Source organism: Lepidochelys olivacea (genome assembly GCF_965140295.1).
Source record: "Lepidochelys olivacea isolate rLepOli2 genome assembly, chromosome: 6".
In the NCBI taxonomy this organism is placed as follows: Eukaryota; Metazoa; Chordata; order Testudines; family Cheloniidae; genus Lepidochelys; species Lepidochelys olivacea.
In genome coordinates, this window is record NC_140416.1 from 4,159,689 (window position 1) to 4,186,914 (window position 27,226).

The 27,226-nt window shown below is 48.0% G+C and overlaps 1 pseudogene across 1 annotated transcript; it reads right to left on the minus strand.

Annotated features, from left to right (window-relative positions):
• Positions 1-21,830: 21,830 nt before the first annotated feature.
• On the minus strand, positions 21,831-26,926 carry LOC311522638 (up-regulator of cell proliferation pseudogene; annotated as a pseudogene). The gene is made up of 2 exons: positions 26,908-26,926; positions 21,831-26,365 (listed from the first exon to the last, which is right to left on the minus strand). The product of its transcript is annotated as an up-regulator of cell proliferation pseudogene (transcript).
• Positions 26,927-27,226: the final 300 nt, after the last annotated feature.

The following is a 27,226-nucleotide window of genomic DNA, read 5'->3' on the forward strand; positions in this document are numbered from 1 at the left end:
TATCTAGGGGTTCCATTCCAATAACACAATGCAAACCGGCTCGAGCCCCCACCCAGTGACCTGGGACCAATATATACCACCCCCGCTGGGCGCCTCCAAGAGGCAATACTTCCCCTCTCGCAAGCACCTAGTCTGAGTGTAGCAAAAGTCTTTTAATAACAGAGAGAAACAATGTGGCATTATGTTGGGGAAACACCACCAACAGGATTCATAACACAACCCATGAGCAAAAACAACCCCACCCCAGGCAAATTGGGGCATGCCCTTTTCCCTTTGGTTCTTGAGTCCAGCAACCCCAAATCACCCAAAGTCCCAAAAGTCCAATGCCCCAAAAGTCTCTGTCCCTGGTCAGGGCAGCCCCAGAGTTCGAAAGTTTATCGGCGGAGCTTTACCTCCCAATCTGGGTGGAAATGGGACAGGGGTAAGAGGCACCTTACGTGATCTGAAGCTGACCGCCCCATAGCTCCATAGCGGCGCTCCGCTCCGCCAGCCGCCCCACGAACTCCTTCGCTCAGCTGCGCTCCGCTCCGCCAGCCGCCCCACGAACTCCTTCACTCAGCTCCACGGCCCACAAGCAGCTCCTGCCATCCACACACTGCTCCGCGTCGAACTGCTTCACCAGCCGTCCCGCAAATTGCTCCACAATATATCTTCAGGCTCCCCCACTACTTAACACAACACTCAGTGATTTCAGCTCTTAGGTGAATTCAGCTTATGGTAGGGGAGCCCCAGTGCTGGTGCACTGTCAGCCCAAAGTGAGCTCAGCAGCCTATAACTAGACTTCTAATGAAATCAAAATTAGCTCTGATATTCCACAGTGGAGAGAGGAGGAAGTGCAATCAGCATGTAAGGCCCTCACCAAGGGGCCCATACCACCAAGTATTAATACTTGTCCCCAGCCTCTCTCCATTCACACAGTTTTGGAACCCATGACCCTTGCCTAGCGAGTGCTACTTAGTTGATGGTGAATCCCTCCATCATAACAAAAGGCCACGTACAGTTCCAAGCACAGTTCCCATAATCAGGGTAATAGCAATTTATTCTTCCTGCCCCAATAACAGAGACACTGGGGATCCCACAGCAGCCAAAGTGACCATTTGGGCAGCTATGGTCTCATTCTAGGCGTGGTGGGTGTGCCTATGCAAATGAGATCGGCCCCTGAAGTTCTTTTCCACAACTTGCCACACCTCACCACCAGATGTCAGGGTGGAGCTCATCCTGACACTGCTTACATCCTCCCCCCAGCCGAGACTTTGTCGTCCCGACAAATCACACTCCCTTTATACCAACTCATTGGTTTCCTCCAAAGGGCCTCAGGAAGCCCACTTTAGCTTCCACAAGCCTGTGTGCTAAATGTATTGGCTCCTCACTAGTCACCCCAGGTGCATCATAAGTTAACCGTTTCACTGGTCTTATCACCCTGTCTCGTCTATTGAGAATCTCTGTTGCCGAAGTAAGGGGAACATCCTCTTGAGTGACGGATGGAGAGGCTTCCCTGGAGGGTCCCTCGGCTACTGGCGTAGGCCCCTGCACTCCTAGTTCTAACGCTGGAGGGTCCAAGGTGCCCAGGACATCCTCTACCTGTCTGTCCCCATTGTCCAATAACCTGTGTTTGTCATCACAGGGGGGTCTCATCAGCAGCACCGGGGTATCAGAAAGGGGCCTAAATAGTTCCGCCAATGGGTTTAGGGCGGAAAAGGGAGAACTCTCGTTTGGTTCAGCTGATCGAGACTGAAATCTTGTCTCCATCCCAGGATACACCAGGGTTGTGTCTTCCTCCTCAGACTCACTCTCAGATGTGCAGAATAGGGGTAAGTTAGCTGCAGGGGGCCCACTGTCTGTGTTGGATGGCGGCTTTGGTCTAGCACCTCTGTTCTGCCCGGCGGCCCTGCCGTGGCCCATCTCACAAGGGGTGCTTACCAATTCCCCCACAGGGAGCAAAAGGTTTCTATGCACCGTCTTTATTTGCCCTGGACCGTCTTCAGGTTTGATCTTGTAGACCGGCAGATCTCCCAGCTTTTCCATCACCAGGTAAGGTATTGCCTTCCATCTGTCAGCTATCTTGTGTTTGCCAGCAATACCCAAATTTCGCAGCAGGACTCTGTCCCCCGGCTGGAGCTCCTGCGAACGCACTCTAGCATCATATCGATGTTTGTTGCGGTCTGCGTTCTTCCGAGCCGCAGCGGTAGCTAAGCGATAAGCATCCCGCAGCTTTTCTCTTAGTCGGGATACATATTGCTGATGAGTTTCATAGCTATCTCCATCCTCTGATACACCAAAGCACAAGTCTATGGGTAATCTTGGTTCTCGCCCAAACATCAAGAGATATGGGGTGACTCCCGTAGCATCGTTCTTTGTGGCATTGTAGGCATGCACCAGAAATGCGACATGCTGGCTCCAGGTTGCCTTCTGCTCTGGTCGCAAAGTTCCCAACATATCTAATAGGGTTCGATTGAACCTCTCTGGCTGAGGATCACCTTGGGGGTGATAAGGCGTTGTCCTAGACTTTTTAATTCCTGCTATCTTCAGCACCTCCTTCAGAAGGTGACTCTCAAAATCCCGCCCCTGATCAGAGTGTATCCGAGCCGGGAATCCATAGACTGAGAAATATTTGTCCCACAATACTCGAGCAACGGTGGTGGCCCTCTGATCACGTGTGGGATATGCTTGTGCATACCGTGTAAAATGGTCAGTCACTACTAGAATGTTTCCAACATTCCTCTTGTCTACCTCTACAGACAAGAAATCAATGCATACCAACTCCAAAGGTTTGTTGCTGGTGATGTTCTTGAGATATGCAGCCCTCGTGGGCAGAGTTTTCCTTTGAACACATCGAGCGCAAGTCTCACATTTCCTGCGAACATCTTCAGCCATTCGGGGCCAATAGAACCTACTACGAATAAGTTCCAGGGTCCTCTCCATCCCTAAATGCCCAAAGTCATCATGCAGGGCCCTCATGGCCAGGGCTCTGTACTTTTTTGGCAGTACTAGTTGTGCTCGTTGTTTTTGTAAAGGGTCAGTGGTCATTCGGTGTAGCACTCCCTGAATCAGTTTTAGTTTGGTCCATTCTCTCAATAGTAGTTTACCCTCCGGGTTAGGTGGGACAACCGCAGTTGGGCTTCGCCCCTCCCTTTTGGCAAGTAGTGTATCACGAATGTCAATATCTTGCCGCTGGGCTTCTTGCCAGTCAGCCGCATTGAGCATGGGCAAAGGAGATTGGTCTAATGCAATATAGTTCACCGAAGCAGAAGGCATGCATTCAGGGGGCAGGCCCAAAGCTTCTGCAACACATCCCTGAAAGTCTTCACGGGCCTCTGGCTCTCGGCGACTCACACTGCAAATAGCTCTCACTCCATCTGTGGGTATCACAGCAACTTCTGGAGCCTGCGGACGCCTGGACAATGCATCTGCATCTACATTGCTTCTCCCTGATCGGTACTGAATGCTGAACTCATAGCTAGCCAAGGCGGCCACCCATCTCTGCCCTGTAGCATCCAGCTTAGCACTTGTTAACACATAAGTCAGTGGATTGTTATCTGTCCACACCTGGAACTGAGCACCATACAAGTAGTCTCGAAATTTCTCAGTGATGGCCCATTTCAAGGCCAAAAACTCCAGCTTGTGGGTGGGATAGCGAGTTTCACTATCAGACAATCCTCGGCTGGCAAAGGCTACAGGTTTACATTTGCCTTCCACTTCCTGGTACAGGACTGCTCCCAGACCCTCCAAACTGGCATCAGTATGCAGGATAAATGGTTTGCTTGGGTCAGCAAAAACTAGGACTGGAGCATGAGTTAGGCAAGTAATGATTTCTTGAAAAGCCCTTTCACATCTCTCATCCCACTGTGGCCCAAATGGTGCAAAGGGGCCATTGTGTCTCTGCACAGGAGGCTTTGGGGACCTCCCCTTATTCTTGGACTTAGATTTGTTCTTGCTGAACTGATGTCCCCTGGTAAGATCATTCAGAGGCTTTACAATCGTAGCATAGTTTTTCACAAATCTGCGGTAGTAGCCACTAAATCCAAGGAAGGTCTTGAGTTCTCTGTAGTTACTTGGACGTGGCCATGTAGTGAGTGCTTCTATTTTATCAGGATCAGTACTCACACCTTCTTGGGACACAATGTGACCCACATACTTCACTGAGGTTCTGCAGAACTGGCATTTGTCAATTGAAAGCTTCAGACCATAATCCTCCAACCTATCAAGCACTTTAAGAAGTCTTTCTTCATGCTCCTCTAAGGTTCTTCCAAACACAATCAGGTCATCCAAATAAACTAACACTTGCAGTAAATTCATGTCTCCCACAACTTTCTCCATGAGACGTTGAAAGGTGGCAGGTGCTCCAGAAATCCCTTGGGGCATGCGTTCAAACTCATAAAACCCTAATGGGCAGATGAAGGCTGTCTTCTCCTTATCTTCTTCTCCCAGAGGGATCTGGTAGTATCCACTTCGAAGATCCAACACAGAGAACCACTGGCTTCCCAGCAAACAGTCTAAGGCGTCTTGCACTCGAGGCATAGTGTACTGGTCGACCACAGTACGGCTGTTTAGGGTGCGGTAGTCAATACACATCCGGATTTTCCCATTCTTTTTGCGGACTACCACAATGGGTGAGGCGTATGGGCTGCGGGACTCTGTAATGATGCCATTCGCAGCCAGCTCCTGAAGATGATGTCGCACATCTTCCATCTCAGAGAGAGCAATCTTCCTAGATCTCTCCCTGAAAGGTCGAGAGTCATGTAGTCTGATATTGTGCTCTACTCCTTTTGCACATCCCACATCCCACTCATGCAGTGAGAACACCTTGGATCTTTCACAAAGTTTCTTCCTCAGGCGATCTTTCCAGTCCTCGGACACTGGTGAATCTCCAAAGTCAAACTTTGCTGGGTCTATTGCCGAAACTGGAGTTTCATACTGGGGTTTTACAATCGACTCAGGCTCAAAGAGGTCTGCTATCTTTTGTCCTTGCTTCACAAAAATATCACGACTCGTTTCATTAGCAATCAATATAGTCACCCTTTCCTGGGCTTCAGCAGGTAGGGTTATGACTCCACTGGGGACCAGCACTCCTTCAGGGAGCTCTCCTCCCATCGGCTGCTCTATCATTGCTAACGTCCCTTTACTGCCTTTCAGACAGGTACTCATGACAAGCACTTCTTGCTCCGTCCTTGCAGGCACTACTAAGGGGGTTGTGCCCGCGTACTTCAGTGCCCCAAGCGGTAGCTCAGATGTGTCCCTTTTAGCGCTCTCAATTTTCCTATAGGCTTCAGCACAAAGCGTATGGATCATCAGGGTATTCAGGTACTGGTCCCCAGCCCGCCTTCTGCAGTAATCCGCGAGTACCTTGAAGAGACTGGAGTTGGTCCCTATCAGCACAGACACATCAGAAGTCCCTTTAGGGTCAGGGCATATTAAGGCAGCTGTGTCTACCTCTTCTCTTACCCCAGCAACCTCCTCTGGGAATTCCAGGTGCACTATGACATACCCTTGATAGGGGTATTCATCCATGCTGAGGCCACATAGGCCAAGGCCAGTCAGTGGCTGTATAGGCAGGTGCCTAAGCATCTGTTGGTAGAATGACTGAAATATAATAGTCACTTGAGATCCAGTGTCAAGCACTGCTTTACACTCCACCCCTTCGATCCTCACCATGACCTCTGCTCGAGGCCCTATCAGTCCTGCAGGGATCCCAGCTGGACAGTCTTTTCTGGGGGAATCTTCAAATCCTGCAGACCTGGGGGGTCCCCGTCCCCAGACCCTCTGGCAGCTACCGGATCTCTCCCAACTGATCCTCAGCTTTCCATACACTAAGGAGGGGTTTTCTTCATTACGGCACTTGGCAGCACTGTGTCCATCCTGACCACATCGGTAGCAGAAGAATTGACCTTTCCCCCTTCGCCTGGGGGGGATGGTGGCTCTAAGTGCGGGCTTCTCAATCGCCACAGTTTGAGGCTTCTTATTCCTAGAAGTCTTAACTCGGTCAACGGTACTTTGCAGCTCAGCTATTCGTTCCGTCAGGACCTGCATTTGTTGGGCAAGTTCCTCTCTGGTGCTCACCATCAGTACACTGGCCATTTGCAGTGGTGTTGTGCTGGCTGGCTCCGATGTTTGGGCTTCCCAAAACTCACTGGCAGCCTGCCTTTCTTCCTCCTCTCGGACCTCTTTTATCAGCTGGGAGTAACTTGGGGGATGTTCCCGTCGTTCTCTTAGCCGGAGATGAAGTAGAATCGGGTTCTGATACTGAGTTCCTCTTACAATTTGAGCCAGTCTGGTCTGATCCATCTGCTCAGCAGTCACTGCTCCCCTCATGACAGCTCTCTGAAGCAGTCTCTCCAGTCTCTGTATGTAGGCTGAAGCCTTCTCGCCCTTTTGTTGTCGGGAATTAAGGAACTTACAGTAGCTGTCTTCAGGGCCCTCTACGCTCCCAAAGTTGTGGTCAAGGGCCTCTAGGCAGTCCTTCACACTGACCCCAGGGTCAATGAGCTTCAGGGTGCGAATCACATCTAATGCTGGGCCGCCAAGGCTCTCTATAAGGCATCTTCGCTTTTCTGCATCTGGTACGGCCCACTCTTGCAGCATTTCAGTGGTATGCTCTAACCAGGGTTCAAACTCCTCCTCCCCAGCAAATAATCTTAACTTACGACAAGAGTCTGACTCAGCATGGGGAAGCACAACCTTTTCCAATATTTGCCCCAGAGCTTTTGTCCAATCATCAGCCGAGGCTGCAGCCTCTGAGCTAGAAGCTGCTGAGCCAGGGCCCAACAAACCTGACATATTAGCCATTATACAAACAGTAATTTCCTCAAAATATAAGCACAAACAAAAAAAAATATAAATTGTTTCCCAATGTAGTGGATCACTCAACAGGTGCTTGCGAGGGGTACTGACCCAGGCGATCCCGGACGAGCCCCCAAAAATGTAACCCTTCTGCCCGTCAGAGTTGGCAGCAACAAGGGCCGGGTTCAATATCTAGGGGTTCCATTCCAATAACACAATGCAAACCGGCTCGAGCCCCCACCCAGTGACCTGGGACCAATATATACCACCCCCGCTGGGCGCCTCCAAGAGGCAATACTTCCCCTCTCGCAAGCACCTAGTCTGAGTGTAGCAAAAGTCTTTTAATAACAGAGAGAAACAATGTGGCATTATGTTGGGGAAACACCACCAACAGGATTCATAACACAACCCATGAGCAAAAACAACCCCACCCCAGGCAAATTGGGGCATGCCCTTTTCCCTTTGGTTCTTGAGTCCAGCAACCCCAAATCACCCAAAGTCCCAAAAGTCCAATGCCCCAAAAGTCTCTGTCCCTGGTCAGGGCAGCCCCAGAGTTCGAAAGTTTATCGGCGGAGCTTTACCTCCCAATCTGGGTGGAAATGGGACAGGGGTAAGAGGCACCTTACGTGATCTGAAGCTGACCGCCCCATAGCTCCATAGCGGCGCTCCGCTCCGCCAGCCGCCCCACGAACTCCTTCGCTCAGCTGCGCTCCGCTCCGCCAGCCGCCCCACGAACTCCTTCACTCAGCTCCACGGCCCACAAGCAGCTCCTGCCATCCACACACTGCTCCGCGTCGAACTGCTTCACCAGCCGTCCCGCAAATTGCTCCACAATATATCTTCAGGCTCCCCCACTACTTAACACAACACTCAGTGATTTCAGCTCTTAGGTGAATTCAGCTTATGGTAGGGGAGCCCCAGTGCTGGTGCACTGTCAGCCCAAAGTGAGCTCAGCAGCCTATAACTAGACTTCTAATGAAATCAAAATTAGCTCTGATATTCCACAGTGGAGAGAGGAGGAAGTGCAATCAGCATGTAAGGCCCTCACCAAGGGGCCCATACCACCAAGTATTAATACTTGTCCCCAGCCTCTCTCCATTCACACAGTTTTGGAACCCATGACCCTTGCCTAGCGAGTGCTACTTAGTTGATGGTGAATCCCTCCATCATAACAAAAGGCCACGTACAGTTCCAAGCACAGTTCCCATAATCAGGGTAATAGCAATTTATTCTTCCTGCCCCAATAACAGAGACACTGGGGATCCCACAGCAGCCAAAGTGACCATTTGGGCAGCTATGGTCTCATTCTAGGCGTGGTGGGTGTGCCTATGCAAATGAGATCGGCCCCTGAAGTTCTTTTCCACAACTTGCCACACCTCACCACCAGATGTCAGGGTGGAGCTCATCCTGACACTGCTTACATCTACATCCAACCAAAAGTTATGGAGCCGATCCTTTTAATCTAATATCAAAAATACAAGGTCTAACAAAATAAAAGTTTAAAAATGATGGTTGGGCTAAAAGCACTGAAGAGGGGAGTGTGAAAGTAAAAAAGGGCATTTAAGTGCAGCCATCTTAGTTCTGTTAAAAAAAAAAAAAAAAAAAGCAAAAGTCAGGGTAACTCTAACCCCTAAGAATTCAAAACTTCTAAAGTCAAAACTGGTGTAAGCGTACAAAAATTGCAAAGCAAAAACCTTGCCTTAAAAGAACAATAAAATGTAATTGTAGCAAAAACATGTTAAAAACAAATACAATATAAAAAATGTATAGACAAAGCAGAGCTTTATGTAATAAAAAGGTATAAATACTTGCTTTACATTGTTTATACTTTAAAAATTTGCATAAAAACAGAAACCCTGTCCAAACGGCTGTCTTCCTTCTTGCAATTGCCTAAAAATAAAACTGTCTCTAACTTGTTGCATGCAAACTAAAAGTAAGAACTTGTCTTCTTCCACAGTATCCATTTGTTCTTGTGTCCACATTGGTACTGAGCTTAAAGAATTCCTCTCCCTCCATGGTATTTATCCCTCCGATGTATTTACAGAGAGCAATGACATGTTCCCTCAGCCTTCTTTTGGTTAGGCTAAAGCAGCCAAGCTCCTTGAGTCTCCTTTCATAAGACAGGTTTTCCATTTCTCGGATCATCCTAGTAGCTCTTCTCTGTACCTGTTCCTGTATCCTTCTTAAACATGGGAGATCAGAACTGCACACAGTCTTCCAGATGAGGTCTCACCAGTGCCTTGTAGAACGGTACTAACACCTCCTTATCTCTACTGGAAATACCTCACCTGATGCATGCCAAAACCGCATTAGCTTTCTTCACGGCCATATCACATTGGTGGCCCATAGTCATCCTGCGGTCAACCAATCCTCCAAGGGCCTTCTCCTCCTCTGTTACTTCCAATTGATGCATCTCCAGCTTATAACTGAAATTCTTGTTATTAATCCCTAAATGCATGACCTTACACTTCTCACTATTAATTTTCATCCTATGACTATTACTCCAGTTTACAAGGTCATTCAGGTCTTCCTGTATGATATCCCGGTCCTTCTCTGAATCGGCAATACCTTCCAGCTTTGTGTCACACACAAACATTATTAGTGTACACTCACTTTTTGTGCCGAGGTCAGTCATAAAAAGATTAAATAAGATTGGTCCCAAAACCGATCCCTGAGGAACTCCACTGGTAACCTCCCTCCAGCCTGACAGTTCACCTTTCAGTAGGACCCTCTGTAATAATTAGTATTCTTGAACTAATAATTCCCCATGTAGCACCATAACAAACGCCTTACTGAAATCTAGCTAAATTAGATCCACTGTGTTTCCTTTGTCTAAAAAATCTGTTACTGTCTCAAGGAAGGAGATCAGGTTGGTCTGGCATGATCTACCTTTTGTAAAACCATGTTGTATTTTGTCCCATTTACCATTGACCTCAATGTCCTTAACTACTTTCTCCTTCAAATTTTTTTCTATACTACAGATGTCAAACTAACAGGCCTGTAGTTACCCGGATCACTTGTTTTCCTTTCTTAAAAATAGGAACTATGTTAGCAATTCTCCAGTCATGTGGTACAACCCCTGCGTTTACAAATTCATTAAAAATTCTTGCTAATGGACTTGCAATTTCATGTGCCAATTCCTTTAATATTCTTGGATGAAGATTATCTGGGCCCCCCATTTAGTCCCATTCAGCTGTTCAAGTTTGGGTTCTACCTCGGATATGGTTATCTCTACCTCCATAGCCTCATTCCCATTTGTCATGCTACCATTACCCTAAGATCCTCATTAGCCTCATTAAAGAGAAAGGCAAAGTACTTGTTTAGATATTGGGCCATGCCTAGATATCCTATGATTCTATGATTATCCTTAACTTCCACTCAGTCCTCAGTGTTTAACTGTCCCACTTCTTCTTTCTTTGTTTTCTTCTTATTTATATGGCTATAGAACCTTTTACTATTTGTTTTAATTCCCTTTGCAAGGTCCAACTCTATATGGCTTTTAGCCTTTCTCACTTTATCCCGACATGTTCTAACCTCAATAAGGTAGCTTTCCTTGCTGATCCCTCCCATCTTCCATGCCCTGTATACTTTCTGCTTTGTCTTAATCACCTCTCTGAGATGCTTGCTCATCCAGCTTGGTCTACAAGTGCTGCCTATGAATTTTTTCCCCTTTCTTGGGATGCACGCTTCTGACAGCTTCTGCAACTTTGACTTGCAGGAATCCCAGGCCTCCTCTGCCTTTAGATCCATAAGTTCTTCAGTCCAATCCACTTCCCTAACTAATGTCCTTCATTTTCTTAAAGTTAGCCCTTTTGAAATCAAAAACCTTACTCACAGATCTATTTTTTGTTATCCTTCCCTTCAGGTTAAGGTGAATTGGCTCATGATCACTGGAACCAAGGGTGTCCCCTACAACCATTTCTTCTAGGAGGTTCTCACAACTTACCAAAACCAAATCTAAAATGACATCCCCAGTTGTTGGTTCAGCAACTACTTGATGAAGGAATTCATCAGCTATCGCATCTATTAAAATCTGAGCCCTATTATTATTACTAGCACTTGTCCTCCAGTCTATATCTGGGAAGTTAAAGTCTCCCATGAGCGCACAGTTCCCATGAGTATTTACTTCATTAAAAACATTAAAGAGGTCTCTATCCATAGTGTGGAAGAAAACATGAGTTTTTCATTGTGTCCTCCACCGCTTGGGTCACCACCACTGCTGCCTCTGTGTCTGTCTTTCCCTTCTCACCTCAGTCCTTCTCCTCCAGCAGAACTCCCCCTCAACCTCCCCTGTCTCCAGCTCTGGTGGCTGGCTCCTCTGCCGCTGCAGCCACCTACACTCCTTCCGGCCAGATGAGGGATTTCAAAACGTTCTGAAGAGTGCGCAGAAATGGGTAGAGGAGCTTCACACTGAAGCTATTTCCCCACCCATTCAAGAATACAAGAGTCACCAAAGAAGACGACATTTTGTATATGAGGCACGGGAGAATCTCATAAGAGACCCCAAACAACAATTCAAAGCTGAATTCTTTAACCGGGTGCTAGACTGTGCGATACAATCCATTGCAGAACGTTTCATGCAGCTCAAGGATCACAGCAGCATATTTGGGATGTTGTAGGATGTTCCCTCCTCACTGTACTGTACTCCTCACTGTACCTGAAGAAGACCTAAACCAGCAATGCAGGGCACTAGAGACCGTGTTGACACATGACAACATATGCGATATTGATGCAAGTGATATAGGTGATGAACTGAAAGGCCTTTTCAGATACATTCAACAGGATCAACTCCAAAGGCTGTTCTGGAATATACGTGCACAAATAAGATGACCACCATCTTTCCAAATTATTTTGTGGCTCTGTGCATACTTCTAACACTTCCTGTAACAGCTGCCAGTGGAGAACACAGCTTCTCCAAGCTGAAATTAGTAAAATCACATCTACGCTCCACAATGACCCAGGAGAGGCTAGTCGGCCTTGCAACCATCTCAACAGAGTTTGAGTTGGCCCAGACTGTGGACCTTCAGGAAGCAGAAGCAGTTCAAATCTCTGCAACTAAGAAGGCACGGAAGCACCACTTTGATTATTCAAACATCAAAATGCCAGTGTTAACTTTCAAATGCCTGAACAGCAAATGTAACTTTTCTTGTCTGCATAGTAAAGTGTACTGACAATTTTTGAACAAGGCATTTAAAGTTGTTAGCTCTCCTTTATTGGGGTAGGTAGCAGAGCAGTACCACGGGCGGAGTAGAACAGAAAGAAGGCAGAATTGAGACCTTTCAAAGTTTTGGCCCAAGCAAGGGGGCATGGGGGTGTCATTTGAGCTCCCCGCCTGATAGGGTGACCAGACAGCAAATGTGAAAAATCAGGAGAGGGGGTGGGGGGGTAATAGGAACCCATATAAGAAAAAGACCCAAAAGTCGGCACTGGCCCTATAAAGTTGGGACATCTGGTCACCCTAATGCCTGAGGTGCCAAAATGTTGTGGGCCGGCCCTGGCGACAGGTGCAGTGTATTGAATAAAACAAACACATACAAAACAGGATGTGATTGAAGAGAATTAGTCATTAAATAACTTATTTCTCTTCTGTTTATCTTGATGGAGGTATTAAATCAGGAACCACAGACTCTGCGAGCCCCAAAGCTGTGGGAGAAAGGTGGCATAAATCCCGAGTTGGAATTAGACTTTCAACAAACCAGAGAGCCGGATGAGACAGACCTTCCCCAAGACAATGTCCTCTTATCGCCCTTTGTTCTGTAGTGGCAGTGAACATGGTTAGAAGAGATTGGCACTGCCAGGTGTGAATGGGGCTTGTGAGAGTGAACTATTTTCATTGTATTCTGCAGATAATATCGCTCAGATTCAAAAGGAGATGCCGAGTTAACTCGAGCTACACCTTATGCATTGCCCTAACTCGACTCCTGTCCACACAGAAAAACCCTTAAGATGTGCTGCTAATAACTCAAGTGAGCTGGCCCCTCGGGGCACAGGCTAAAGCCTAAGTTAGCACAACTCACCAGCTAACATGATCTTTCTGTAGTATGGATGCAAGCTAGCTGCACTTGAGTGCTTCTAATTCTCCAATGCCTTCCCACTCTTCCCCCTGTGTCCCAAGAAAGGACAGACAAGTTCTCCCACCATCCACTGGGAAAGAATCCATAGAGTGGCTCAGCTCACTGCTGGGCAAAGAGCCTTGGGATGAGCTCCTAAAAGTCTCAGTGCCCCACCTGAGTGAGTGCAGTGCCAGTCTGGAAACAGCAGGACCTTTGTTTATTCACAGTGCGGCTCTTCTCATGTGAGAGAGGCTGACTCAAGCCCAGTAACTGAGTGTAGAAAACTCAGGTTAACTCTGCAGTGAAGACAAAGCCTCAGATCTTTCAGCTGACAGGGATCTATTCTACCACAGTGGTTCTCAACTGGGGGGTCTGTGGCCCTGTTGGAGGGGGGGTGTCACAACAATAAAGAGAGACTGGGAGTGGCTAAGTCATTATGGAAGATAGCCTATTTCCCCTTGTTTTTTCCTACCCACCCCCCCGACGTTCTGGTTAAACTTGGATTTAAACTTGGAGAGCGGTCAGTTTGGATGAGCTATTGCCAGCAGGAGAGTGAGTTTGTGTGTGTGGTTTTTGGAGGGGGGTGAGGGGATGAGAGAACCTGGATTTGTGCAGAAAATGGCCCACCTTGATTATCATGCACATTGTGAAGAGAGTTGTCACTTTGGGTGGGCTATTACCAGCAGGAGAGTGAGTTTGTGTGGGGGGGTGGAGGGTGAGAAAACCTGGATTTGTGCTGGAAATGGCCCAACTTGATGATCACTTTAGATAAGCTATTTCCAGCAGGACAGTGGGGTGGGAGGAGGTATTGTTTCATGATCTCTGTGTGTATATAAAGTCTGCTGCAGTTTCCACGGTATGCATCCGATGAAGTGAGCTGTAGCTCACGAAAGCTCATGCTCAAATAAATTGGTTAGTCTCTAAGGTGCCACAAGTCCTCCTTTTCTTTCTCCCTACACATTTACTGTAATAACTCTAACTTCCCTTTTAACTAGAAATCCCCCTGCATTCAGCTTCCCTCAGTGCTGTTACAGCCTCTCCCACCCCAGCAGTTACCGAGCTGTGCCCCGTTGTGCCTGGGCACCCCAGCAGGAGCCACCGAGGTTCAGGGCTCCCTGGAGCCTTTTTACTGCCCCAGCGCCCCCATCCCCTGTGCTGAGCTGCTCGGAGAGTGCAAACCTTTCTTCTAGACTGGATGGATGTTCTTCAAACTGTTATTAACATGAAAGATCAGTGAACTGAGGGTGTGTCTGTGTCTCTCCAGCCTCTCGCTCTCCAAAACAGAGGACTGTATGTTTCTGAGCGTGTCTTCTCTCAGTTCGGAGACGTTCCTTCACATTCCCAGGCCAGGCCGTGTCGGTAGCAGTCAGAGAGACGGGGGTCAATGGCAGCAGGAGGGGACGGCTCTCTTTCACTGAATGAGAATGTGGGAGGCTTGCAACCCATGAAACAAAGAGCTAAAAATAATGAGGTGTTTTATGAAAGGGGCCCCCGCTGTTACCCCAGCATTATGACTGAGACTGGGGTATGAATGAAGCCCAGTTTGTCCTCCCTTACCGGGGGGATCCCAAGCGTGTGACAAATGCTCCAGACCTCTCCCCTGGAGCCCCACAGAGGGGGAGCTGCAGTGACTGGGGCCTCTTGTACCCAGCTCTTGCCCCACCCTGCGCAGCACCAGAGCCTCCTGCTTCCCCTGCCGGCTCTGGGGCTGGGCCCAGACCCCTCCCTGACCCTGGGCTCCCAGCACAGCCACAGCCCTGCCCAGGGGTCTGCAAGCCCTGAGGAGCCCTTTATAGCCCCCCCGGCACCCAGGCCAGCCCCTGATTGGCTGCTCCATTATCCTCTGTGCAAATTAGCTCCCACCCCCGAGGCTAATGAGGGCCCAGGTGGCTGTAAGGGGGGAGGGGAGCTTGGCATGTCCTGGGGTGACAGTTAAACCGACACAGCAGAGTCACCCTGTGGAGCTGGGGGTCACTAGGGAAGGGAGGGGGCAGTTCAGGGGGGGGCTGAGGTGCAGGAGGGGCTGCAGGGGTCAGGAGGTGGGTTCAGGGGAGCAGAGGGGGTTGGGGGTTCATACAGGGCTCATTAGGGGGACTGAGGAGGGGGCCAGGATGGGGGAGGGGCAGAGTCCAGGCATGGGGTAGATTTGGGGGGCAGAGTTGAGGGGATTGTTGAGGAGGGGGAAGTTCAGGGGCAGTTTACAGGGGTCAGTGTTGGGGAGGGGGAGAAGTTCAGGCTGACTCCCTCCCTCCCCAAGGCAGGGCTGTGGGGCACAAACTGGCTTTATTAGCAGGCAAGGACTTTCTCCTCCTCCCAGCCCCATGCGGTTTGGGGCTGGGGGCACAGAGGTTGGAGCAGGGGAGGGGTGTTATCAAGCCAAAGGGCGGGGGGTTGTTTGCTTCAGGGCAGGGAGCAGAATGGGGCGTGTGCCGTCCAAAGGGCAAGCGAAGGAGATGGAAGCAGGAGGCGGCAGGTGGCAGTTCAGGGGGCATGAGGGGGAAAAGGCTTTTTGGGGGTGACTGAAGGGCAGGAGGTGCAGGGCGAGGCAGGGTGTCAGGAGGCGGATTCAGGGGAGTAGAGAGGATTTGGAGGGGTTAGTAGAAGACCCATGGGGAGATTTGTGGGGGGAGGGTGTGGGAAAGGTCAGATTACAGGAACTGTTGCTGCTTCCCCCTGCCCCCCCTCCCCCCAAATCAGCCCAGCTGGGCCCCTCTGCCCTGGGGTGGGGAACTCGCACGATGGGGCTGCTTGCACTGCAGCCCCAGCCCCTGCTAGGGTGCCCAGATAGCAAGTTTGAAAAATCGGGACAGAGTGTGTGTGGGGGGTAATAGGCACCTATAGAAGAAAAAGCCCTGAATATTGGGACATCTGGTCACCCTAGCCCCTGCAGCGTCCCTGCCCCAGGAGACCTGTTGCCCCATCACCCCCAGGCCGAGCTGTGGGAAGGGAGACCTGAGCCGCCCCAAGGAGGGAGGCCGGAGAGCCTCAGTGCAGCAGCAGAAGGGGAGAAGAGCCCAGTGCTGGGAGCAACGGAGAGACAGAGCCCATATGTGAGGTGTAAGAATTGGATGGGGAGAGGTGGGAATTAATGATCACCTGGAGAGTGGGAGGCCCTGAGTGGCAACACTAGGATTGGTCGTGTTCTCTGTGTTTATTATTGACCTGGAATAATGGACTAAAAACTTGAGATAGGAAAACTTGCCCGGGCCACCGAATTCTTTTGTTTGGGTGGATTGTGAGGAATTAAAAAAAGAGCTTGATAATGTCAGGCAACATTCAATGTGTCTGTGCAAGGTGCTGCCTTTCAAGAAGGCTGACTTAAGAACATTCAGGGAGTTGGTAGGTAAGATCCCTGGGTAGCAAGTCTAAAGGGAAAAACAGTTCAAGAGTTGGCAGTTTTCCAGAGACATTTTTACTTGCCTGTAGCAAGGCGAAGGCTCACCGGCATAGCGCCTCCTGCTGGTCATCTTGGAAGTTAGCTCTTCAGCACTGGGAGCCCCCTCTGCAGGCTGGTGTCTTGCCTGCCTTAGGGCCCCCATATCCCTCCTGGACCTCGGTGCCCTTTTACCTTGGGGTGCTGCCCCCTAGCTGTACCCCCACACTCTGGGTCTCCCCTCCCAGGGGAACCCCCAACCCTCTAAACCCACCTTGCCTCAGTGGCTACTGCCAGTCATCATCTAGCCCCTGCTCACTGGGGCAGACTGCAGTCTGTAATGGCTACTCATCATTGGCGAGGGGGTAGGACCTGCTGCCTTTGCCTATCCCCAGGCTGCCCCTCTGCCTCCCCAGTACCTTTCTTAGGCCTTCAACAAGGCCTCAGCCTGGGGATTTAACCAGGCTGCTGCTCCCCAGCTCCCTTTGCCCTTCCCCAGCACTGCTCCACTTCAGGTACATTGCTCCCAGGCAGCTAGCCCTTCTCCCTCCAGGGCTAGAGTGATACTCCTCTCACTTCTGGCCCCAAGCCCTCTTATAAGGGCCAGCTGGACCCTGATTGAGCTGGCCACAGCTGTGGCTGCTTCCCAAATCAGCCTAGCCCAGCCAAAGCCCTCTCCAGGGATGCTTTTAACCCCTGTTTTACTGGAGTGGGGCAGTTGCCCCACTACAAGGCCTAAAAGCAAACTATTCCACTGCATAGGAAAGATAGGAAGTATAGCCAGAGACCATGCTGGCTTAACCAGGAGATCCTCAATGATCTAAAAATCAAAAAATTGTTGTACGTAAAGTGGAAACTAGGTCAAATTACGACAAAGGATGAACATAAATAACACAAGTATGTAGGGACAAAACGAGAAAGGCCAAGGAACAAAACAGATCATAGCTAGAGACTTAAAGGGTGACAAGAAAACATTCTACAAATACGTTAGAAGCAAGAGGAAGATCAAGGACAGGGTAGGCCCATTACTCAATGAAGAGGGAAAAAACAATAACAGAAAATGTGGAAATGGCAGAGGTGCTTAATGACTTCTTTGTTTCAGTGTTCAAGAAGAGGGTTAGTGGTAATTGGACATCTAGTATACTGAATGCCAGTGAAAATGAGGTGGGATCCGAGGATAAAATAGGAAAAGAACAAGTAAAAAATTTAGACCAATTAGATGTCTTCAGGTCACCAGGGCCTGATGAAATGTATCCTAGAATACTCAAGAAGCTGACTGAGGAGATATCTGAGCCATTAGTGATTATCTTTGAAAAGTCATGGAAAACGGGAGAGATTCCAGAAGACTGGAAATGGGCATCTATAAAAAGGGAAATGAGGACAACCTGGGGAAATACAGACCAGTCAGCTTAACTTCTGTACCTGGAAAGATAAGGGAGCAAATAATTAAGCTCTAAATTTGCAAACATCTGGAAGATAATCAGGTGATAAGTAATAGTCAGCATGGATTTGTCAAGAACAAATCGTGTCAAACCAACCTGATAGCTTTCTTTGACAGGGTAACGAGCCTTGTGGATGGGGAGAAGCAGTAGATGTGGTATATGTTGACGGTAGTAAGGCTTTTGATGCAGTCTCACCTGACCTTCTCATAAACAAACTAGGGAAAGACAACTTAGATGGAGCTACTATAAGATGCGTGCAAAACTGGTGGAAAACCATTCCCAGAGAGTAGCTATCAATGGCTAACTTCCTGTCAGGGTGGTTAAGCACTGAAATAAATTGCCTGAGGGGTTCTGGAATCTCCATCAGTGGAGATTTTTAAGAGTAGGTTAGACAAACACCTGTCCGGGAGGATCTAGATAATGCTTAGTCATGCCATGAGTGCAGGGGACTGGATTAGATCAGTGGTTCTCAGCTGGAGGTCAGTGAGCCCTTTCAGGGGGGCCGCGGAGCCCCACGGCTGAAACCTGGAGCCCCAGTGCTGAAGCCTGCCCCCCCCTTCCCCCTAAGCCAGGAGCGGTGCGGGTCTGAAGCCAGTGGGCCCCCTGCTCTAGTTAGGAGCGGCGCGGGGCTGAAGCCCGCGGTGCCCTCCCCATCCCCCCCAAGCCAGGAGTGGCACAGCCAGAAGCTAGGTGGGGCTGAAGCCGGCAGGGTCCCCACACCCCCTCCAAGCCAGGAGCAACGCGGTGCTCGAGCCGACAAACCTCCACTCCCCCACAAGCCAGGAGCAGCAGGGAGGCTGAAGCCAGGAGTCCCAGTGACTTGACCCTGAAGCTGGGCATTGCACTGGAAGTCCCCCTGCGTGCATACAGCCCATAGCTACCCCCTGCCTGCACCCTGAGCTACCCCCTGCCCATACACAGCCCTTAGCTATCCCCTCCCTGTACCCTGAGCTACTCCCCTCATTTCACACAGCCCCTAACTAACCTCCTGCCCGCACCTGAGCGGTTTTAAAACTTTTTGAACTGAGTCCCCCCTTTCAGTTCCATTTTTGGTTGTATCCCCCCAGAGCCCAGACAAGCTGGGTGCCCTCCTGAGCGAGTCAGGGGGTGGAGATGGCACATCCTCCCTGGACCCTGCTGTGTGGAGCTGGGATGAGCCATGCCAGGCCTTCCTTACCCCCCCGCCACCAAAAAAAAATTGAAGTAAAACTATGCCTATGCCCAAGTGTGTCCCCCTGGCCTGGAGCCCACGCTTACCCCCTGCCGGGCCCTCTTGTTCTTATAGGATGTTGAATGGGGTCTCAGCAAGAAAAAGGTTGAGAACCCCTGGATTTGATGATCTCTCAAGGTCCCTTCCAGTCCTATGATTCTATGTGGAAAGGAACAATTGAAACCGGGTGACATGGGCAAATCCACTGAGCAGCTGGGCTGACAGATAGAGTACGGCAACTGCGTGGCATGTGGCAATGAAGAGAAGAGATTCCCCCGTGGGACAGTAGACGGAGCCACTGCCCAATCCAGCTACACTCACAGCCCCACTGCCGAGAAGGGACACAGAGAGGGAGTGTCACGGGTTGGGGTCACTACAGAGAGTTTGGGCCATCAGTGTTGTTACTGGGGATTTCTAACCCTACATATTTCGGTCTGTTTGTGTGTATGTGTGTATAGTTATCTAATTTCCCTTGTAACTGTGGAAAATCCAGTCTTTGGGTTGGGGTTGAACTGCTTCACCTGGGGGTTGCTCCATTGACTCCACAGCTGGCCCTGCCTATCCCACCACAGCGGTTACTAACTTGTGCCGCATTCCGTCTCCACCCCCCCACCCCCTCCCCAAGTGAGAGCTCAGGGCTCCATGAAATGTTCTCACTGTTTAAATGAGAAAACAAAGCCCATTTTTCATGAGGTCAGTCGTTCTTATCAGCATCAGGCCTCTCAGAAGGGCTCATTTAAATGTTAAGGGGTCCTGTATTGCTTGGGATCTTGGGTTTGTACTTTGGAAGCATCACATCTCCTGAAATGTTTGCTGACCTCACCCACTATCCTTCCTCTCAGGGCTAAATAAAACAAAAAGTTTCAAGGCAACATTTCAAAATAAATAAGCCACCACAAAAAAGTCTGTTCCCAAGTTTATTTTGTTTAACTGTAAATGGTTTTCTGTTGTTTCTTATGCGTGATTACATTAAAACAAGAATACTAATTTCTTAATGCACAATAGGGAGAGTAAATGACAGTCATGCTCTAAATATAGCAGTTTAATTGTCTTCAACAGATTCTTATTTGGGGGGGAGAGACTCAGTTTAAACACTCAACATACATGCCAATCATTTATCTGTGTTTACAGCCTATTCTAAAGTAATTACTTCCTACTATGTAATACTCAGGTCCTGAATCTGCCCTTGTCTTGAATAAAGAAAGTTTCACTGATGTAACTTAGGCTATGTCTACACTGTCAGATGTACAGCTCCAGGAGCTGCAGTGCCCCTCAGAGAGCGCTGCAGGGAAAGCGCTGCTGTGTGTTCACAATGCCAGCACAACGGCAGCTCTTGCAACGGCCACAGAGCAGTGCATTGTGGTAGCTATCCCAGCATGCAAGTGGCTGCAACATGCTTTTCAAATGGGGTGGTGTTGGGTGGAGTGTGACAGGGAGTGTGTTGTGTGTATGTGGGGGGAGAGAGAGTGGGTTTGGGGGGGGGATGAGAGCATGTCAGCATGCTGTCTTGTAAGTTCAGACAGCAGCAGACTCCCCTCTCCCTGCCTCTCAAGCAACATTCCACAGTAATGGTTTGCTTTGTCCCAGAGCAGATAAGCATGCCAGCTGTCAGAAACGGCGCTTTGAAAGGACATATCCGCATTCCTACAGCCGATTCCAAACAATGACAAGAGTGGCCACTTGACTTAAGGGGATTAGGGCACGTTTCTGGAGGCGGATCAGAGCGCAGTAATGCAACACCTCGTTCACACTGACGCTGGGGCGTTTCAGCCGAGATGCACCAAGCATTATGCTTCTGGTGGAGGTGGATTTCCAGGGGCACTCCCGCTACAAAGTCCAGGTGCTCTACGTGCCTTGACAGTGTGGATGGGTCATGAGTTAGGGTGCCCGGGGTTGCTTTTAAGGCACTCTAACTCACAAGTGTAGCCAAGTCCTTAGTGATTTTCAGCTATTAGGCTGGGCAGAAATGCTGTCCTGCCACAAGTAATTGTCAGCTCTTTTGAGCACTTAAAATAACAAAAGGCCCTATCTCCTGAACAGTGGGGAGAAACAGGTTAAACCAGACCAGGGACCCTTAGGGAGAGTTCACTCCTCCTGGCAGAGATACCTCTCCTCACCCCTCTTACTTTCGCAGGAGTCAGGCATTCAAGCACCTGGCTTAATGAGTCCTTTCAGCTGAGGGTGACCCCTCATTTGAGACAGGTTAAGCACAATTCTGCTCCCCTTTACTTATACAATAAATGCAACAACACTGACAACAACATTTCACTACCCCTTCATTCAGTACTAAAGTGATCTGTAACCCAACACAAGTCAATATTGATCACTTTGAGCAACACCTCTATATCTGCTGGATATCTAGGCAGAGTAGGTGAGTTCATGTAAATACAATTTCCTCCTAAAGTCTCTCCCGCTCCCAGCTAGCTGTCATGGGAGAACTCATTCGGACCCTGTTTACATAGTTATGTTAGGAAGAAGCTTCTCCTCTAAAAACGTTTCTATACAATTTCCATTAGATGGTTTCTTGCACCTCCCACTGAGACATCTTGTAATGGCCACTGTCAGAGACAGGATGGATCACTGGTTTGATCCAGTACAGCAGGGAGATGAGATACCGAGCTAGATGGCCTTTAGGTCTGATCCAATACAGCAAGGATGTGGGATACTAGGCTATATGGGTGATTGGTCTGATCCAGTACTGCAGAGAGGTGGGGATACCAGGCTAGATGGGCTGTTATTCTGGTTCAGCAAGGACACAGGGATACATGGACTATCAGTTTGCTTTGGTATGGCTGTTCCTGTGCAGCAGCCTTGCACTAACTGGAAGAAGTGACCTGCAATTGATTTTTTTTTTTTTTAGTTTTCAATTTAAAAAACGGTATAGGCTGTCAGATTGGTTCATATTCCATTTTTTAAAATTAAGGGTTTTGTTTTGTTGAAGTGTATCCTATTTAAAGAGACTCTTGGCATGTCTATTATTTCATGTAAAACACTTCCTTTAGGCTCTTCAGCGCCTGCTCTTTAGTTCGATTTTTCCAGTCTCCTGGAAGATCTGCTGCTTTAGCACCATACGCTCTAGCTAACTGGTCACTGAATGATTTGAAAACAAATTTCCTGAAATCAGAAGCATCAATATTGGGACCAGGCTGAATGTGCCAGTCTGGGTAGTAATGGCGGTAATCTTTGAAGGGATGAAATTTCCCATCTGCGGCTGCAGTTCGGAATTCACGATTGGAAACCACATCAGAGGAGCATATGGAATGCTCAAGCTTTTGTGAATCACAATCCCTGAAGTTCCCTAACCCTTTGGGTCGATGGACTGATACAAAATGCTCTTTATGGTCAGTGCCTCCTGCTTCACAGGGGGCTTCACAGAACGGACACTGCTTCCCACAGCCAAACACTCGCTTGAAGATCTCATCCTGGGGTTTCACTGGCAGGCTGGAGAGTTTGGTCTCAAGTTCCAAATGATTAAACTGGGTTAAGATTTGTTGTTCCAGCTCCAGAAGGAAGATTTCAATGTTACCAGAAAGCTGCTCAATTTTTGCTGTGGTTTTAAACTGTACTCCAACTAAGCTATTGCTGGAAATGGCCAGGTCCTGCTGCAGCTCTTTGCAAAAGCTGTCTAAAAAGGCAGAAACTGTGTTATTGTTTTTATTTATGGAGTTTTTCAGAACTCCCTTGATTTTATTTATTATTCTGGATAGAATCCCTTTCTCCAAATCCCTCAAACTTGCCTTCCCTCCATAGTGGTCTATCAGACATCTCTGTATCCAGGATTTGACAAACTCTTCATAGTTACTTATCTATTTCACATAGTTGTCAAAGTTCATCTCTTCCAGCAGCTTCTTTAGCAAAAAGAACTGAAAGAAGCTTCGGCTGGTGTATTCAAGGGCCTGTTCACTGCTGAGAAAATTGTCAACTATTTCTAGTCCGAGCCTTTTGTTGACATAACCCACCAGGGCAGGTTTGAGACACTGATCACAGAAATTCCTCGCCCTCGTTTGGCTCTCTTTCTTTTCCAAATGGAGATCAGTAAATATGGAGAAATAATGAGGTCAGCTTCTCCAGATGTTGCTGAGGATCATTTTCTTTGATAAAATCTTCATGCATCTTCTGAAATGCCCAAGCTGCTTCCCCCAAACGTGAAGCTTCAGGTCAACTTCAAACAAAGGAGAAGTGTGAAGTTTCTCAATCTCCTCCTCTTTTAACCTCTCATTAACCATATGCAGCAGTTCTCCACAATAGGTTTCATCATAGTCTGTTTTGGATTTAACTTTTTCTTCAATGTATTTCTTGCATTCAGTCATTAAAGATAGAGCAAGCTCTTCAGTTTTACAGTAACATTCCTGTGAGAAGTATTCTGCAACTGCTCTGGTCCATTTTAGGTTTAAGTATTCCTTCTTCATTGTGAAAGACTTCATTCTATAATCCAGCAGGCTTTTTGCATGTTGCAGTATCTGTCTGACAGCACCCCCTCTGTGCTTCAGATCCTTTCTCAGCTGGAGATCCATATCTTGAACAACTTGACATTTCTGTAAAGTACAGAGCGTTAACTCTGACAAGGTTTCTCGCCACATCGTTTCAAATTCTTTTTTCAGTTTCTCATTGTCTAGTTTATCTTCTCTGTTTCGGCATTCAGCCAAGAGTCTGTCAACTTCCCCTTCAATTTTCTGCTTGTACCCAGACTGGATATTGTCTATCTTGTGCTGTCCTCTTCGTATTCGAATTGCTTCCTCACAGTTACTGTTTGAATAATTTTCAAGTTCTCTTTTGAGGCTATTTGCGCTCCTTTTGAAATCTTCTCTGTACTTTTCTATCAGGTTCAAATTTGGAGCTTCACCTTTAAAATACTGTTCTAAGTTATTCAAGAGCTTCTGTTCTCCCTGCTGTAGCTTCCCTTGTGCTTCCATTTTTAAGCTGTGAAAGAGATCACCCTCTAGTGTCTCTGGCAGCTGATTCTGGATAAAAGTTTCTTTTTCAGATATCCAGAGATACATCTCCTTGCGGAAACCTCATTCCCATTCAGAATACTTCACAGACAGCTGGTGATAGGCTTCAGCTACAAGGCTGTTTCTAAAGCTAAAGATGAAGTTCTCATGTTTCACTGACTTCCACAGGCTCTTCAACCATACAATAAAATCAGGAATATCCTTTCCAGCTCTTTTCCGTGAACGGTTCTCTATGAATTCAAACAGGTATTTCTTTAGCTCACACACACTCTCACTGTATCCAGTGTTTACGGGAGCCATTAGAGGGACTCCATGCCGCAAGCCAGGCATGTACCAATTGTGTTTTTCTGGGTCATACTCCACAATATCAGAAAATGTCATTTCCCTGCTTTGCTTTTCCATCCTTGCTGCAGCTTTGGTCATTTCATTCAGCTGCTCCAGGAGGTGTTTCCTGTGCCTCATATTTTGATCATGAGCAGACACATCACTGACATTCTGGTGCACAAACTGGCAGTTTGGCTGTTTTCCTATTTCCTCCATTCTGAGAAATGCATGGACCACAATTTGCAGAACATCCTTCATTTCTGTGGCATTCTCCATGGCCATGTTAACGATGGTGATGTCACTCAGTCCAATCACCAGAGTGGCCAGCTCATTGTCATGTTGATAACTGTCTTCCAGTGCTGTTAATTCAGGGGCCTTCAGACCTTCACTGTCTATCACCAGGATGAAATCACAGCCAAGCAGCTCCTGAACAGCTTCTGTAACTTTAATGAGTGTCATGAACGCTCCTCGCGTACATCGATCGCTACTCACTGCAAACTGCAGGCCGAACATGGTGTTGAGAAGAGTGGATTTCCCAGTGCTCTGCACTCCCAGCACTGTTATAACCACCATTCTGGATCTACCCCCTAGTCTGATATGGAGATGAGTTAGAACATCTACTACCCAGTTCATGGGGATGTTGGAGGCATCTCCATCGATCAGCTCCACAGGAAACCCTTCCAGCATCAGGTCAGCTGCTGTGCATGGGAGATGGGAGAATTGTCTTTGGCTTTCTTCCATTTTCCCTTCTTTATCCAGGCTAAATTTCATCCATTTCAGAAAGTAATGTTTCTCCACTGGATTCAACTGTACTATTCCATTGATAAACTTAGTCAAACCATTAGTACGGTCACACTGATTCTGCTGTCTACGTATCTCTAACCATTTCTGTTTCAGTGCAGATTTATAGTCTTCAATGGCCACGTCCCCTTGCCTTTTCATTAGGCACATCTCTTTTTCCAATTTAGCCAAGTTTTTCCATGGGTCTCCTTGCAGGCTCAGCATTTCCCTTTTGTATTTTGCCCCATCTCTTATTTCTGCAGTGATTTCTTCAGTATATTTCCTCGCACACTGACATGCCTGACACTCCTCATCCACCTGGATTCCCAGGTCACGTGCCGTCACAGCCATGGCTCCCAAACTCACTGTCTTCGGAGATGAAATCACTATGGTTCCTATGGTGGACTTCACCTTTTTCCACAAATCCTGCATTATTCATGATACTATCTTTCACCAGTACTAGTGATTTGCTCAGTTTCAACACTGAGGACAGCTTATTAAGAAATCCCAGAGTTTCTTTGGGTTTCTTATTCTTGCAGTTGAGGATGAAGTAATATTTAGAGCTGGATTTTTTCAGAGATGACAACAGCTCGTATTCTTTCTCACCGATGCTCTCGGTAACTATGAACACTGCGGAGGAGACCGCTGTTAAAAAGCTAAACTGTAGCCAGTGGGACTCAATGTCTCCATGCAAATTTGTAACTGCAATGGGTTCTGGGAAAAGATCAGAATTTTCCGTCCCCCCAGGGAAATACCAGGAAATCTCAACCAGCCCATCTGCGATTTTCTGAAGGAAGTTCCCAGACTCCATGTCCCGATGGATAAAGAAATCATGGTGCTGCTGGGAGGGGCTGAGAACCTCATTGAGGAGTTGGGACTTGGAGAAGCTGTAGCTCCCCATCCACACAAAAGAAATCGTTGGCATTTCTGTGAGCACCAGGCTCTCCTCTCTGAACCCTCTGCTCTCTGCCAGGGAGTGCGGCCTCCACTTCCTCACAATGTCCCTCATGGCCCACAGTAATAGGGTGCCCTTGGGGGTGTTGAGGGTGGGTAGCAGCAGAGGGAGGGCAAACTGGCACATGGACATTTTGGACAGGATCTCCTGCTGTAGGAAACTGAGCAAAGCAGAACAGCACAAAGAACATCAAGAGATTGCAGAGAAACTTTCATCTCAGTGTCACTAAAACAGAAAGTGCCATCAGTATGCAGTTTCTCCTCATAATCATCCATTTCTTCTGCAGGAGACTTGTGCCCAATGCTTGTATTTCTGGCCGTCCCATTCAGAGCTATGACCTTCCTCAGGAAATGCCAAGGTAAATCACCTAATGCCTCTGGAATCCTGTTCTTGATGCTTTCTGGGCAGATCTCCAAAACATCCCTCAGCCTGATCTTGATGCTTCTGTGCTTCTCCAGGTTTAATCTGGACAGAACATCTTGAAATGCTTTACTTCTTTCTGCAGAAGGAAGTTAAAACAAACCAAAATTTCAGAGTAGAAAATGGTGACTTTATATACAGTTTACTCATTCCATAGACAGCCTGATGTTTGTAATTTAAAGAAAAGCAGTACCCAGTAAGTAACAGATGACTTATACATCCTGGATTCAATTCTTCTCTTACTTATATTGGTTTAACAAAAATGAAGCCAATGGGATTTCTTCCATGCAAATAAAACATAGTTCTGGCCCACTTTGAACTCCACTAGGTTGGTTTGCATTGTTTGATCCCAATCCTTATCCTCAGCGCAGTGCAAAGTCCACTTTAAAATGGCTTAAGTGGCCAACTGAGAATTTCCTCGAAAATCTTCCAGTATAACCAGCTCTATGACATCCCAGCTCACAGCTACTGGAGGAGGGGGCATAGACTCAGGACCCTGTCTCTGTGGTGATCCCAGAAGCTGGAATGATCCCTTGGCTGCTCTAAGCTGCTGCTCAGGATCAGACTGGTGCCTGGCAGTCTGAGGATCAGGTGGCTGTGATGGTAGCCTTCACCCCTCACCCTGAGCTGTGCTGGGCATCAATGGCTCATCCGGAGGATCTGACCCTTTATTTCCCTTTCAGCAGTCAGTGCAGATTACACCTTCTGGGAAGACTTATTTTTGATTTTCTTCATATCTTCCTCCATCTCTTTGCTGGGACATGTCTTTTACAGGTGTAGCTAACAGCACTGTGGCTTTGCTTACTTCCCAGCGACCAAATCAGTCCCTTCACTCACGCTACTTCCTCTGTCCTTTTGGGGAGCTGTGAGTACTGTCATTACTTACAAAGCAAATTTACCCACATTGCAACATGGGGAGCTAATGCGAAGACACCTCCAG